General features: G+C 36.6%; 3 protein-coding genes across 6 annotated transcripts in view; 2 read left to right on the top strand and 1 right to left on the bottom strand.

The window, feature by feature from the left end:
* The window catches only part of LOC128421706 (zinc finger protein 883-like), a 268,891-nt gene that overhangs the window by 26,536 nt on the left and 229,187 nt on the right, over window positions 1–13,168 (bottom strand). The window lies entirely within an intron of this gene.
* Window positions 1–13,168, top strand: part of LOC128421728 (oocyte zinc finger protein XlCOF6-like) — a 226,920-nt gene that overhangs the window by 97,171 nt on the left and 116,581 nt on the right. The window lies entirely within an intron of this gene.
* The window catches only part of LOC128421727 (zinc finger protein 665-like), a 28,527-nt gene that overhangs the window by 3,238 nt on the left and 12,121 nt on the right, over window positions 1–13,168 (top strand). The window lies entirely within an intron of this gene.

Here is a 13,168-nt window from a genome sequence, read left to right as displayed (position 1 = left end):
TATGAAGAAATAAAGAACCTATTGACAGGGTGGTTACAACACCACCAAGTTAATGAGATACTAAAAAAGGATTAAAAAAGGTTGGGATTTGAGGAAAAGAAATCAAAATTTCAAATCGATATTATAGAAGGTAGCAACAAACTTTTGTCCAAAATGTATGACTTATTACTGGACTGGTTTACTAAAGATGAGGAGGTAAAAGAAGCCATGATTAAGTGGGCCATGGATTTTGGATATAATATAGAATATAGCATGGCGTGAATTATGGAATGTCAATATGAAGTTTACGGCGTGTACGGCCTTACAGGAAAATATGTGGGAAATGATATATAGGTGGTACCTCACACCGGTAAAATTGGCAAAGATGTATAGAATAAAAAATAGGAAGTGTTGGAAGTGTGGTGAGGCAGAAGGAGACTTATATCATATCTGGTGGGTTTGTGGGAAAGTGAAGGGTTTTTGGGAATCAATATATAATGAGCTTAAAAAAATCTTTAAGTACGTGGACTTCCTGTTGAGCGCGAACCTGTCCCAAGTGGGAATCTTCCCGGCTGGGAGATTCCGTGCTTTTTGAGGAAAAAAGGGGTGCTGCAGGGTGCAGTAGCCCCCCAAAATACCCTCAGTGGAGAACATTGAGGGTCTGGTTCCCGGCAAGCCAATTTGCAAATTGCCTGGCCGTCAGGTAGCCCTGTAAGGGTGAAGAGTACGGTGGAGAGAGAAGCAGGCAGAGGGAAGCCATTAACTATCCTCTAAAAAGCGTAGCCCTGAACTTGCAAGGGAAGCGACCGACACTCAAGCTTAAGAAATTCGGACCTAATTGGGATAGAATTCGGAAGTTCAAGGCTAAAGGAAGGTTTCGGAGCAAAAAGAATTAAATGTGGAGTTCAGCTGTATCTGCAATTGAAAACAGACGCAGAACTGTCAGCAGAGCGGGAGCAAGCTGTGTGAGTAATGGCTAGCGGTCGTTGCCGCTTTCTCCTCTAAAACTTCTAAGCTAAGAAAATAGCTAAGAACTAGCAGTAAGATAAAAAAGAAACAGAAGAGGAAGCAGAGGGACGTTTGACTGTTATTTTTGGCAAATCTTCGGTGTGTTGGTGGGGGAAAGAAAGAGACAAGATTAGAAGGAATTCTTAGTTTCACTTTTAATAAAGAACTGCGCAACTGGATGTAAGGACTTCCGTCGCCACTGTTACATTGCTATACTCTGGAAAAATACCAGCAACGTTTTTGGAGAAGTGAATATTTTAACGGATAAAAGGGGAAGTTTTATGCTCTGTAATAGATTATAATAATCTGACTTTTGAAATTGAACAATGCCACAGGTTTTAAGGGTTGATGGTGAGCGTCAAAATTAACTTCTAAAAAAACACTCCCCCCACTCCCCCTTTCCCCCCCTTCCTTCCCTTGTCGTTGGAGTATAACACCATTGCAGAAGCTTCGTAGAGTGGTTTTAACGAGTGGATAAGGCTGGTAACTGATTGAGATCGTTCCTCAGAAGAATCCTGCTCTGGATATAATTTTTTGTTTTTGTTTCCCTTTTTCTTTTTTTGTGGGACTTATTTTATGGTTTTCTGCTACTTCTTTCCTTGGACTAATCTGGGATTGGAGAGTTTGAAGACTACATTGGATTATAATTGGAGTATAATTAAAATCTAAAATAACTGGCAATAACAAAACTGAGAAAATATATTATTTTTAACTTTTTTATGGTTTGGTCCTTTTTTTCCCCTGTTGCATTTTATTTTCGAAATGACGGATTGGAATTAGCCTAAGTGGTGGCAAGAAGATTTTCGTCTTTCTATCATCTCTTCATTAGTGAAAAGTTTTGAAACCTTGGCAAAAATTTGAAATTTGAGGACTGTGAATTAGTGAATTCTCCTAACAAAAAGGCTAAAAGTAGTATCACGATTATATTCTCTCTTTTGGGATTTTTTAAGATAATAAGAGTATCTCCATTGGGTTATATTTTATTTTTATTCTGGCCATTTATTTTGTGATGTAGGAAATACCTGAGTTGATATATTGATTGGAGGAGTTCGGTGTTAGTTTTTATATGTTATTGGGTTTTGCTAAATATTGTATTGGGCCTTATATACTGGTTGTGCTAATATTGGTGCATTAATTAACTTTGGTAGGAGTGTGAAGAGACTAAAAGATATGTCGCACCAGCAGAAAAAAACAAGTGAAGGGGGGACACCGGCAGATAGGAGAAGCTCAAAACAAGAGTCAGATTTTAAGGGAGAAATATTGAAAATGTTTGGAGAAATTAAAAATGATATAAAGCAGAGTGAAAAAAAATTAGAGGCCAAATTAGAAGAAAAATTAGAAAAAAAATGATGAAACAGTAAATGAATTAAAGGGACAATTGAAAGATGTGACTAAGAGAACACAAACGTTGGAGGAGGGGATGAAGAGGAAAAAACAGGAAATGAGGGAAGTGAGGAGAGAAGAGGAGAAAATAAAGGTAGAAATGTCAGAGATTAATAAAACACAAGAAGTCTTGGATGCGATTGCTATGAATGAATTGAGGCAGCGGGAGACTAATTTGAGGTTGAGAGCCGTACTAGAGATGCAGGGTGAAAATATTAATTGCAGAAATAGCACAATGGTTAGAACTTCAACCAGAGGAGGTAGCTATGACAGTGCAAAATGCATTTAGAATGAAGGCAAGAACAACTAAGACAAGGAAATCTCCGGGAGACTGTCTAATTATATTCAAGGACAGAGAAATGAGAAATATGATCTTGCAGAACAGAGAGAAAAGATTGAATATCGATGGGAATTATATAATTATTTTTAAAGATATACCGATCAGACTGTTGAAACTGAGAGATCCATATAAACCATTGGTGCAAATTTTAAAGAAGAACAAAATAGAATTCAAGTGGGAATTTCCAGAGGGGATCTCTTTTTTCTATAAAAGTAAGAAACACAAACACACAAGCCCAGAGGAAGCAAGCAAGTTTCTGAGAAGATACAAGGAATTAAGACCAGAAGAGGAAGAAATAAGAGGTGCAGCAGCAGGAGCAGGAGCTACGGGGGAAAGTGGATTGGGAGAGGGGGAAGAAGAAGATGGAAGAAACACAGAAGAAGAAGAAGTACAAGAAGAAAGATTATAAAATTTTAAATAAAATTTAATTAATTAGGATACCAAGATGGCATTAAAATTATGGAATTGGAATATTAATGGGATGAACGATAGGAAAAAACGGAATAAAATTGAACAATATCTAAAAAGGGAAAATTTGGATATAATATGTTTACAAGAGACACATGTGGCGAGAAGACATAGAAGAGTTTTGATCAACAAAAGACTAGGAAATGAATTTATATCGTCAGACAAAAACAAAAAGAGAGGGGTGGTATTGTATATAAGAAATAAAATTGAAGCTCAGCAAATTTTCAAAGATGAAGAAGGAAGAATAATTGCAATCCAGATCAAGTGGCAAGGTGAAAAAGTAATAACAGTCGGGATCTATGCACCAAATGGAAACAAGACTGATTTTTATAAAGATTTGGAAGAGAAACTGACGACAATAATCTTTACTCCTTGAAACATAATCTGTACTACAATCATTCTCCCTTGTTCATCTTTATACAGTAATTTTGGATCAAGTTTTTCCTTTATATATAGAACCACTCCTCGTTTCTTAACTCTATCCGAAGCCACAAAATCCAATCCTAATCTCTTATTGCTTAAAATTCTCTTATGCTTTCTTATTACGTGAGTCTCTTGTAGGCAGATTAAGTCGAGGTTCTTTTTTAGTAAAATATGCGCAATCTGGTTCCTTTTATTTTTATTGTTGAGTCCGTTCACGTTCCAGGTCAGAACTTTTAGAGCCATCACTTGTATGCAAATAATAAGATAACAAGTCTAGATTAAATCTACTGTTTTTTATCGTCTATCTCTTCTCCTTCCCTCTCTTGTCCTGAATTTGTCTCCCTCTCTCCTTCTCCACTCTCTCCGCCTCTGTCCCCACTCCCCGATCGTTCACCCTCCTCCTCCCCCCCACCATCTTTCCGAATTATTTCTCATATCTTCTTGCAAATTTTTCTAATTCTGAAGGGTTGGACAGTTTGAATCTTTTTTCCTTAAAATAGAATGAAATTCCTTTCGGAATCTGTATAGGGTCCCATTTTTCTTCAGTTGGTTAGTTAATTTTTTGTAGGCATCCCTCCTTCGAAGAAATCTCGAAGGAATCTCTTTGTATATGATAATTGGATTTCCTCCAATATATAACCTTTTGTTATAATTCTGTTTCAGTATTTCGTTTCTCATATCCATCGAATTGAACATAACTAATACATCTCCTGGCAATCTTTTCCCCCTGGCTTTAGCTGATTTTGTTTTTATCCGAAAATTATTTGCCAACGAGTAGCTTATCTCTTCTTCCTTTCTATCTAACCAGCTTGCCAGCTCTTTCACCATTTTAGATCTTATGTTCTCATTTGTCTCCTCTGGGAACCCTCTAAATTTCAGGTTTGCTTGATTCTGTCTCATCTGGGTCATTGCCATACTATCCAACAATTCTTCCTGTACTTTACCTATCTCCTTAACTTCTACTTTAATCCTGTCCAAATCCCTCTTATTATCCTTCGTGTCTTTTTGCACCCTTTTCATTGAGTCCTCAAACACCTTGGCTCTTACCGATAGATCTTTAACTTTTCCTGTTAATTCTCCCACCACCCCCTCCAATCTATACGCACCTAATGACAGAAAAGCAGTCTTTTTCTCTGAATTAGGTATTAAGTTAACAGAGTGGATGGATAAAAAAAATGATAGTGATGGGTGACTTTAATGGGGTGGTGTCACCAAATCTGGATAGATCAACAAGAAAACAAGAGATTAAGGAAGGCAAGTTACCACGGACATTTTTTGATTTGGTTGATAATATGGGACTAATTGACGCGTGGAGATTCAAAAACCCTACTGTAAAACAATATACTTTTTTCTCAAATCCTAACCAGAGTTGGGGGAGAATAGATGGTATTTGGATCACTAAGGAATTGATACAGAACTTAATCAAATCTGAAATTCTCCCACAGACTATATCTGATCATAACCCAGTATATTTAGAGTTAAAGGGTAAAGAGGCTAGAGTACTTAGATGGAGAATGAACGAATCTCTATTTAATGATCAAAAGATAGTGATTAAGGCAAAAGAAACAATTGAAGAGTACTTCAAGTGGAATTTAAATAAAGGGAAGCTTTAGAAACGGTTTGGGACGCAGGGAAAGCTGTCATGAGGGGCTTTCTAATTCAGAAAAACAGCCATCAAAGAAAAGAAAAAGAGAAAAAGAAGGAGGAGATTTTAGTACAGTTAATGGAGAATGAAAGACAATTAACTACTAAGCCAGGTGATGAGACTATAAAACAAAATATAAAGTTATTACAAGCCCAATTTTCTATGATAGTAAACCAGGAGATTGAGTGGAAAGTTAAAATGTTGAAACAGAAGAGTTTTGAATCTGCTAATAAAATAGGGAAATATTTGGCCTGGCAACTAAGAGAAAGGAAAAAACAAAATATGATCTGTAGGATAAGGGATGGAGATAAGATAGTGGAAGACCCAAATGAAATAAAAAGGTTGTTTCAGAAATACTATAAGGATTTATATAAAAGAGGTAAGGAGACAGGCTATGATATAGAACGCTATCTGAAAGAACATCATTTACAACAGATATCAACCGAAGAAAAAGAATTATTAAATCAGCTGATTACAGAGGAGGAGGTAAGGAAGGCAATATCAAAGATGAAAATCGGTAAAGCGCCGGGGCCAGATGGTCTGTCAGCCAAATATTATAAAGTATTAAGTGATCAAATAAGCCCAACCCTATGTGAAGTGATGAACAATACTTTAAAAGAAGGGAAGACCCCGAATACCTGGAAGGAAGCCTATATTACATTAATTCCTAAAAAAGATGTGGATGCCTTAGAGGTGAAAAACTATAGGCCGATTTCATTATTAAATAACGACTATAAACTGTTTGCGGATGTAATGGCAGAAAGATTTAAAAAAGTATTAAATAACAGAATCCATAAAGATCAAACGGGCTTCCTTCCAGGGAGACAATTGAAGGACAACGTAAGAAATGTGATAGATATCATTGAATATTTGGAAACCAGAATAGACAAACAAGCCGCTTTGATTTTCATTGATGCCAAAAAGGCCTTTGATAACGTTTCTTGGTGCTTCCTGACAGAAAATCTAAAAACGATGGGGCTGGGTGAAAGATTTAGAAAAGGTATAGAAGCTTTCTATAATGAACAAAAAGCTAAGCTAATAATAAATAACTCGACATCAGAATTTTTTGACATATCTAAAGGGACTAGACAAGGCTGCCCCCTGTCTCCTCTGTTATTTATAACAGTACTTGAAGTACTTACTAAGAGACTGAGAGAGGCAGCAGAAGTGAAAGGGATTAAGGTAGGGACTAAAGAACATAAGATAAAAGCTTTCACGGATGATCTTGTATTAACTCTAGAAGACCCCAAAAATAGTATGAAAGAAGCCTTGCAAAAATTTGAAGAGTTTGGAGCGGTGTCAGGCCTCAAGATTAATAAAAATAAGACTAAAATGTTGACTAAAAATCTAACTAAGGAAGATATTGTAGAACTAGAACAAAAGATGGGAATTATGACAGCAAAGAAAGTGAAATATCTTGGAGTGTGGATATCAGCGAAAAATATTAACCTATATAAGGATAACTGTAGTCACTTGGAAGAATATTAAGAAAGATCTTGAAATCTGGGAGAGATTGAGGTTATCTTTTCTGGGGAGGATAGCAGTTATCAAAATGAACGTTCTCCCCAGAATGTTATTTTTGTTCCAAACCATTCCGGTACTAAAAGGTCTAAAGCAGTGTAAAGAGTGGCAAAGAGCCTTAGCGAGATACATCTGGCAAGGCAAAAGACCACGAATAAAAATGAAAATATTGGTGGACAAAAAAGAAAGAGGGGGATTCTCTCTACCGGATCTAAGTTTATATTATGAAGCGGCGTGTTTATTGTGGCTGAAAGATTGGATAAGATTGGAAAATAGGGACATCTTGGACTTGGAAGGTTTCGATAACAGGTACGGGTGGCACTCGTACCTGTGGTACGAAAAGGTGAAAGTTCATAGAGGCTTTCTAAATCATATTTTTAGGGGACCACTATTCCAAGTATGGGAAAGAAATAAAAATATATTGGAAAGGAAGACACCTTGGTGGATTTCACCAATAGAGGTGTTAACTATAAAAAAAATAAACATGGAAGGGAAGAATGCCACCTATGAAGAACTAACTTGGAAGACAGATCAAGGGATTAAACTTAGACCATATGAAGAGATCAAAAATTTATTTACAGGGTGGTTGCAATACCACCAAGTGAATGATCTGCTAAAAGAAGACAAAAAGAAAGTAGGATTTGAAGATAAAAAATCTAAATTTAATGTAGAAGTTATAGAAGGTAAGAACAAAACACTGTCAAGGATGTATGATATTTTGCTGGAGTGGTATACAAAAGATGAGGAGGTGAAGGAGGCTATGACTAAGTGGGCGATAGATATTGGATATAACGTCGACTTTGAGAGGTGGTTGGAACTATGGAACAAGAATATGAGAATTACGGCATGCACGGCACTAAAGGAAAACCTGTGGAAAATGATCTACAGGTGGTATCACACACCAGTGAAATTAGCGAAGATTTATAAGTTGAAGGATAAAAGATGCTGGAAATGTAGAGAGGTAGAAGGTGACCTCTACCATATGTGGTGGTCGTGTTGCAAAGTGAGAGGCTTTTGGGAATTGGTTTATAATGAACTTAAAAAAATCTTGAAATATACATTTCCCAAAAAGCCAGAAGCTTTTTTGTTAGGAATGGTCGGTAAAGAAATTAAAAAAGAAGACAAGATCTTGTTTCTATATGCTACGACAGCTGCAAGAATTATGTTAGCACAAAACTGGAAATTAGAAGTAATACCCAACATAAGTGATTGGCAGGTTAAAATGATAAATTATGCTGAGCTTGATAGAATATCAGGAAGATTAAGGGACCAAGACGAACAGAAATTTCATGATAATTGGAAGAAATATTTAATGTATATGGAATCTAAATCTCAGGTGACACTGGCGGGGTTGAAATAACTCTAACAGCGGGAAAGGCCTATGTAAAAGAGTTAAAAAGTATGCGACTATATAATTTATTCGATACTTACCAAAGGAGTGGAGGGAAGTCCAAGGCTCAGTTGAGACTAACTCAGTTATGTATTTTATTTATGATTTGTGAAGTGGATATAATTTGTATAAGGTATGTGGTGGATTTTTTGTTTATGTTTTTCCTGGATATATGTGCAAATATGAAAAAAAAATTATAAAAAGAGAAACTGTTTGATTATATGGACCAAAAGATTATAATAATGGGAGATATGAATGGAGTAGTGTCAATGGAAATGGATAGACTGAGAGCATCAGGAATGAGTAAAGAGGGAAAACTACCCAATACTTTTTTCTCCATGATTAAGAATTGTAACTTAATAGACATTTGGAGACTGAGACATCCACTTGACAAACAGTTTACGTTTTATGCAGAATCGAATCAGTCAATGTCGCAAATCTATCAAATATGGGTATCTAATGAATTAACTCCAAGAATCATGCAAGTTGAAATTCAACCAAGAGTGATCTCAGATCATAATCCAATCAAATGTGAAATTAGAGGTTATGAAGAAATACTCCATCATTCATATGGAGAATTAATGACTACCTTCTAGATGATCAAAATTTTTTAGAGGGGGCACAAAAGAAGCTGGCGGAGTATTTTATGAACAATTGTAATAAGGGTACAAAAATGAATGTAGTGTGGGATGCCAGCAAGGCGGTGATGAGAGGATTTTTTATCCAACAGAATTCAATAAAAAATAAAAGCAGAGAGAAAGGCAAGAAAGAAATTTTAAGACAAATAATGGACAATGAACAAAAATTAATTGAGAAACCAGACAATTTGAAAATAAAACAGAATATAAAAGCTCTGCAAACACAATTTGCTATGATAATAAATAAAGAAGTGGAGTGGAATATAAAAAAATTGCGACAAAGGAGCTTTGAATTTGCAAATAAATCAGGCAAATGGCTGGCATGGCAAATTAAAAAAAGAAAGGAACAGAATACAATAAATAAAATCATCATAGAAGGAGAAGAGATAGTTAATCCAAAAGGTATCAGAAAAGGATTCTTGGACTTTTACAGACATTTATATAATAGTAAAGAGAAAAATAACATGAGAAAAATAGAAAGATTCTTAAAAGAAAAAAAGGTGCAGAAGATCCCGACAGAAAAGAAAGAAAGGCTGAACGCCCCTATAGAAATGGAAGAGATTAAAGAAGCCATAAAAGAGTTGAAAAAATGGAAAGCTCCAGGACCAGATGGATTTACAGCAAGTTATTATAAAGAAATGAGGCACATCCTGTCTACACCGCTGAGAGAAGTCGTGAACAATATTCTTCAGGATAGAGAAATGCCGGAGACGTGGAAAGAAGCTTTTATTACACTAGTTCCAAAACAAGACTCTGATTTGACTCAAGTTACCGTATTTTTTGCAGCATAGGACGCACTTTTTCCCTCCTAAAAAGCAAGGGAAAATGTGTGTGCGTCCTATGGAGCGAATGCAGGGGGGAGGCAGGCGGGAAAAGCCCCCAAGAGCCGCACACAAGCTTCGTGCGCTTTTGCGGGCTTTTCCCCAGGAGGGAGAAGGGACTGACTGGCCGCATCAGTCCCTTCTCCCTCCTCAGGGAAAAGCCCCCAAGAGCAGCGCCCTCTTTAAAGGCTGCGCGGCTCCTGCGGGCTTTTCTACGAGATGGGGGAATCCTCCCACCTCCCAGAAAAGCCAGGAGAAGCCGCGCAGCCCCGTTAAAGAGCGCACGGCTTCTGCAGGAGGTGGGGGAAGCTGCAGTAGATTCCCTCCTCCCGGGCTCCCTTTGAAGCAGCAAAGTGGGAGGGGAGCTGCTTACACTTGTGTAAGCAGCTCCTCTCCTACTTTCCTGTTTCAAAGCAATCACGGAGGAGGGAAGGAAAGGGACCGTGGATCCTCCACTGCTTGCGGCTGCAGCGGATTCCCTCCTCCTGGGCTCCCTTTGAAGCAGGAAAGTTGGAGGGGAGCAGCTTACACTCGTGTAAGCAGCTCCTCTTCCACTTTCCTGCTTCAAAGTGGAGGGAATCCACTGCAGTTGTGAGCAGAGGATCCATGGCTCCGCTTCCTTCCCTCGAAGCAGGGTGCGGGGGTGCAGGGGGGAAAGACGGCAGGAAATAGATGCTGGGCAGGAAGACACAACCACACTTTGACCACTGAAAGTCCACCCCAGATTTCCACTGAGACGGCCAGGCTAATCTCGATGGCCATAAGTCAGGCTCAGCATTATTAACTGGACTTAGATAAGCCATGGTTCCCCTTCCTACCCTCCTCTGAGGCTCGATTTAAAGCAGCAGACAGGAGCCACCTGCTTTGCTGCTTTAAATAGTTTAGTGCAACATTTGATTCAGAATATTTTTTCCCGTATTTTCCTCCTCTAAAAACTAGGTGCGCCCTATGGTCAGGTGCGCCCTATGGAGCGAAAAATACGGTAAAAATTACAGGCCTATCTCATTGCTAAATACAGACTACAAAAATTTTGCAAGTATCTTAGCGAAGAGGTTGAAAAAGATATTACAAGAAATTATTCATAAAGACCAGGCGGGTTTCCTTCCTGGCAGACAGATGAAATATAATATAAGGAATATAATTAATTTGTTAGAATATCTGACAGCCAAGAATGAGAAACAAGCTGCATTAATATTTGTGGATGCAAAAAAGGCCTTTGATAACATTTCTTTGGACTTTATGTTAAAAAAATTAGAATATATGGAAGTGGGGAAAGAATTCTTTAATGGAATAAAAGCGATATATACTGAACAAAGAACGAAGCTTATTGTAAACAACATGACTACAGAAGAATTAAAAATATCAAAAGGTACGAGACAAGGATGCCCTCTCTCACCATTGTTATTCATAATGGTTCTGGAAATTTTCTTAAATTCAATAAGGAGAAATGAAGCAATAAAAGGTGTGTCAGCAGGCCGGAATGAGTATAAAGTAAAAGCCTTTGCTGATGATCTGGTAATAACAGTGGAAGAACCGCTGGAAAGTGCAAAAGTAGTTTTGGAAGAAGTTGAACAATTTGGTCAAGTGGCAGGGTTTATATTAAATAAGAAAAAAACCAAAATACTTACAAAAAATATGGAACAAGGTATGATAGAAACAATGCAACAACAAATAGGGATAGAAGTGGTGAAAAAAGTTAAATATTTGGGAATCTGGTTAACCCTTAAGAATCTTGATTTGTTTCAGAATAACTATGAGCCAGTGTGGAAGGGAATAAAGAAAGATCTAGAGGTGTGGGGTCGAATAAAGTTAAAAAAGACTGATTTGTTAGATTTAGAAGGTTTTGATAACAGATTTGGCTGGCACCCATATTTACGGTGTGAGAAGAAAAAAATCCATAAAGGTTTCGAAAACCACATCTTTAGAAGATCTCTCATAGAAATATGGGAGAGGTATAAAAGTTTATTAGAACCAAGAATTCCCCACTGGCTATCTCCGTTAGAAGTTATGAGTCTTAAGAAAGTCAATTTAAGGGGGAACTGGATTACATATAAAGAATTGATAGTAAAAGAAGGAGGAAAATGGAAAATGAAACCTTATGAAGATGTGAAGGAGCATGTATATGATTGGTTGCATTATTATCAGGTTAATGAAATGTTTAAAAATGATTTTACAGAAAGAGGTTTTGATGAAAAAGAATCAAAATTTCAAATGGAAATAATAAATAATGAGTACAAAATTTTATCTAAAATGTATAAATGTTGCTGGAATGGTATACAAAAGACGAGGAAGTTAAATCGGTTATGATACACTGGGCCAGAGATTTGGGTCATAATATACAGTTCAATGACTGGATAAAATTATGGAATGAAAATATAAAATTTACGGCATGCACTGCGTTAAAGGAAAATGTGATGAAAACGGTTTATAGATGGTATATTACACCCGTAAAATTGGCAAAAATGTATAAAACATGTAATAAGTGTTGGAAATGTAAAGAAAAAGAGGGAACATTTTACCATATGTGGTGGGATTGCAAGAAGGTGAAGGGTTTCTGGGAATTGATATATAATGAGTTGAAAAAGATGTTGAAATATACATTTGTTAAGAAGCCAGAGGCTTTTCTTTTAGGAATAGTAGGAAATGAGATAAATAGAAAGGACTGTAAACTTTTCCAATACGCAGTAACTGCAGCAAGAATACTACTGGCTGGCCCAAAAATGGAAACAGGAACAACTACCGACATTAGAAGAATGGAGAATGAAACTGATGGACTATGCAGAACTAGATAAACTAACGGGGAAGATCAGATATCTACGAGACCAAAAGTTTATTGAAGATTGGGGAAAATTTTCAGATTATTTGAAATGTATATGTGATGAGCAAACAACGCTAGTGGGATTTCAAGAAGCTCTGTGAATGTTTGAGGAATATTGTGTAGAAGAAAAATAAGAGGGTGAAGGTATATAAATTGCAATATAAAAATTAGGAAATGTGTAATTAAAAAATTGAATAATGGATGATTGTTAGAGAGGCTGAAGGAAGTCCAAAAGAGAAAATATGTGATAAATTTAGATTGGATATTATAAATGTATGTTGGAAAATCAATAAAAAATATTTATAATAAATAAATAAATAAATAAGTACAAAAAAATTTTTTCTAAAAAAACCTGAAGCCTTTTTATTGGGATTGAAAGGGAAGGAAATTAAAAAGAAGGATAAAAATCTTTTCTTGTACGCCACGACAGCAACTAGAACTATGTTGGCCCAGAACTGGAAAACTGATACTCTACCTACAATCATGGAATGGCAGACCAAAATGATGAATTACGCAGAATTGGCTAGATTGTCGGGGAAAATACGGGACCAAGATGAAAAGAAGTTTGTTGAAAATTGGAGTAAATAATTGGTATATGTAAGAGAAAATGGTAAAACTTTAAAGACACTGGCAGGGTTGGAGTAACTCTAACAGCATAAGACAAAATAGTATTAAATAGAATACGCGTTGTTATAACTATATGATACTTACCGAAGAGATGAAGGGAAGTCCGA

This window comes from Podarcis raffonei, chromosome 10, assembly GCF_027172205.1.
Source record: "Podarcis raffonei isolate rPodRaf1 chromosome 10, rPodRaf1.pri, whole genome shotgun sequence".
In the NCBI taxonomy this organism is placed as follows: Eukaryota; Metazoa; Chordata; class Lepidosauria; order Squamata; family Lacertidae; genus Podarcis; species Podarcis raffonei.
Note: the sequence above shows the minus strand (reverse complement) of the source record. Positions and strands in the feature narration are given on the sequence as shown.